Source organism: Babylonia areolata, chromosome 12 (assembly GCF_041734735.1).
Source record: "Babylonia areolata isolate BAREFJ2019XMU chromosome 12, ASM4173473v1, whole genome shotgun sequence".
Taxonomy (NCBI): Eukaryota; Metazoa; Mollusca; class Gastropoda; order Neogastropoda; family Buccinidae; genus Babylonia; species Babylonia areolata.
Genome location: NC_134887.1, coordinates 11,351,288 through 11,354,840, shown reverse-complemented (window position 1 = coordinate 11,354,840; position 3,553 = coordinate 11,351,288). Strand labels below are relative to the sequence as shown.

Here is a 3,553-nt window from a genome sequence, read left to right as displayed (position 1 = left end):
AACTGAAACTGAACTGTACATGGTTTGCTGTTTACCGGAGACTCGGACAAAGTGGAGATTTGTTTGGTTATGGTAACACGCAGTTACTGTGTGATTGACCGGGGTGTGGTCTCTGTGGCGCAATCGGTTAGCGCGTTCGGCTGTTAACCGAAAGGTTGGTGGTTCGAGCCCACCCAGGGACGTTTTTTTTACATTTATTCGCTTATTTATCACCATTGTTGTCTTATTTATTTATTTATTATTATCATTGTATTAGTATTACTATTATTATTACTACTACCTTTTTCTGTATTATAATTATTTATTTATTTATTTATGTAAGCTTATCTATTATTTATTCCCCCTTTTTTTTTCTTTTTTTTTTTTTCTCAAGGCCTGACTAAGCGCATTGGGTTACGCTGCTGGTCAGGCATCTGCTTGGCAGATGTGGTGTAGCGTATATATGGTTTTGTCCGAACGCAGTGACGCCTCCTTGAGTTACTGAAACTGAAACTGAAACTGACCGGGTCACACGTGTTGTACCCTCAAGTGTCGTATCAGTCAGTCCTATGTTTGCTGCATCACTGATGATGATGATGCTTACATATTCAAAGTGCTAATTATGGTTCCTGTGTAATTGTACCAGTGACGAATACTTTGCGGCGAGTTGTTTGGTCAAAGTGGAAACACACGGTTTTTGATTGTATCAGTGGTATATATATATACAGTACTTGATAAACACTGACAGTTGCATCAGTCAGTTATATGTTTTGTGCACAGTATTGCATGTCACTGTTGGTGGCAGATTTGTATTTGTATTTGTATTTCTTTTTATCACAACAGATTTCTCTGTGTGAAATTCGGGCTGCTATCTCCAGGGAGATCGCGTCGCTACACTACAGCGCCACCCATTTTTATAGGTGTGCTGTGTTTGCGTTCAGGTGTGCTGTGTGTGTGTTCAGGTGTGTTGTGTTTCTGTTCAGGTGTGTTGTGTTTGTATTCAGGTGTGCTCTGTTTGTGTTCAGGTGTGCTGTGTGTGTGTTCAGGTGTGCTGTGTGTGTGTTCAGGTGTGTTGTGTTTGTGTTCAGGTGTGTTGTGTTTGTGTTCAGGTGTGCTGTATTCAGGTGTGCTCTGTTTGTGTTCAGGTGTGCTGTGTGTGTGTTCAGGTGTGTTGTGTTTTTGTTCAGGTGTGTTGTGTTTGTGTTCAGGTGTGCTGTGTTTGTGTTCAGGTGTGCTGTGTGTGTGTTCAGGTGTGTTGTGTTTGTGTTCAGGTGTGTTGTGTTTGTGTTCAGGTGTGTTGTGTTTGTGTTCAGGTGTGCTTTATTCAGGTGTGCTCTGTGTTCAGGTGTGCTGTGTGTGTGTTCAGGTGTGTTGTGTTTGTGTTCAGGTGTGTTGTGTTTGTGTTCAGGTGTGCTCTGTTTTTGTTCAGGTGTGTTGTGTTTGTGTTCAGGTGTGTTGTGTTTGTGTTCAGGTGTGTTGTGTTTGTGTTCAGGTGTGTTGTGTTTTTGTTCAGGTGTGTTGTGTTTGTGTTCAGGTGTGTTGTGTTTTTGTTCAGGTGTGTTGTGTTTGTGTTCAGGTGTGCTCTGTTTGCGTTCAGCTGTGTTGTGTGTTGTGTTCAGGTGTGTTGTGTGTTGTGTTCAGGTGTGTTGTGTTTGTGTTCAGGTGTGTTGTGTGTTGTGTTCAGGTGTGCTGTGTGTTGTGTTCAGGTGTGCTGTGTTGTGTTCAGGTGTACTGTGTTTGTATTCAGGTGTGTTGTGTTTGTGTTCAGGTGTGCTGTGTTCAGGTGTGCTGTGTTTGTGTAGGTGCTGCTGTGTAGGATGGAGTGCTTAGTCCCTGGTGTGCTGAACAGGGACTGTGTGCTTCAAGTGTGCTCTGCTTGTGCTGTTATGTGGGTGCTTTTGCTTAGTGTGTTTTGCTTGAAGATGCTAGGGGCTTGCGAGTTCGGGTTAGTGCTGTTATGTGCTGCTTATTCTTCGTTGTATTTGTAGTTCTTTTTATCACAACAGATTTTCTCTGTGTGAAATTCGGGGCTGCTCTCCCCAACGACAGCGCGTCGCTACACTACAGCGCCACCCTTTTTTTTTTTTTTCCCCTGCATGCTGTTTTATTTGTTTTTCCTGTCGAAGTGGATTTTTCTACAGAATTTTTTTCCAGGAACGACCCTTTTGTTGTTGCCGTGGGTTCTTTTACGTGCGCTAAGTGCATGCTGCACACGGGACTTCGGTTTATCGTCTCATCCGAATGACTAGCGTCCACATCACCACTCAAGGTCTAGTGGAGGAGGGGGGGGGGGAGAGAAAATATCGGCGGCTGAGCCGTGATTCGAACCAGCGCGCTCAGATTCTCTCGCTTCCTAGGCGGACGCGTTACCTCTAGGCCATCACTCCACTTAGTGTGTTTTGCTTGAAAATGTTCGAGGCTTATAAGTTACAAGTTCGGGTTAGTGCTGTTATGTGCGGCTTACCCACGTTGATTCTGAGGTTGTAGTAAACGCTCTGTACAAAAAACAACAAACCCCCCCAAAAAAAACCACCACCTCTCTACGTCGCGCTGCTACTAGTATGAGGAGAGAGTGTGAATGAGTGAGTGCAACATCAGTCATCAAAACCACCTACCTCTCTTCCCCCCCCCCCCCGCCCCCCTCTCTCTCTCAAGCCATGATTGTAAGATAGCCGAACCCCCACCTTCACGTCCATATCAATAGAATAAGTGGCACCATTTGGTGAAATGAATCTGTAATAACAACAGCAGCAGCAGCAACAACAACAACAGCACACACAAACACATACACACAAAAGGACCACTCACATACTCTCTCTCTCTCTCTCTCTCTCTCTCTCTCTCTCTGGGCGATGCCTAAAATCTTTATCCTTGAGTAATAAAGTTTTTGAATCTTCAATCTTGAATCTTGAAACGCTCTCTCTCTCTCTCTCTCTCTCTCTCTCTCTCTCTCTCTCTCTCTCTCACAAAAAAAAAAAAAAAAAAGAACCACTTACATACATACACACAAACGTACGCACGCATGCACACACACACACACACATGCACGAACACACACACACACACACACACACACACACACACACACACACACACACACACACACACATGTACCCCCTCCCCCCCCCCCCTCCTCATTGAACGACATCCGTAATCGTTACATACGAAAATTGAAACATTTTATTAAAGTGTAACGACATACAGTTATAATTTCTGCACCATATGAGTACAATGGCTTACACATATGGGTATTTGCAATACTCTCTCTCTACCACCGAACTTTGTGTAACAAGGGAAAACTTCGCGATGGGCTGCGCCGCGAGCGAGGATCGCCGCTCACGTGGTGCTATTGGTTGAGTGACCAATGTCCAGCCTGTGTCATTGTGTGTCCGACCTTTGGTGGGAGTTCGTCGGGAAAAAAAAGAAAAAAGAAAAAGAAAAAAAAAGTGGGAGTACGTTGGTAATTTCGGTGAGAGATTTGGCAAATGTAGAGTCAGGAGGAGGTGTTGAGGTTCACGCGACTTTTATTAGTCTGGTATTGAACGTTACATCCGCTAATTACTCGGGGATCGAT

General features: G+C 44.3%; 1 non-coding gene across 1 annotated transcript; it reads left to right on the top strand.

The window, feature by feature from the left end:
- Positions 1 to 108: 108 nt before the first annotated feature.
- Trnan-guu (transfer RNA asparagine (anticodon GUU)) lies at positions 109 to 182 on the top strand. Its single transcript has one exon. It is a non-coding gene; the product is annotated as a tRNA-Asn (tRNA).
- Positions 183 to 3,553: the final 3,371 nt, after the last annotated feature.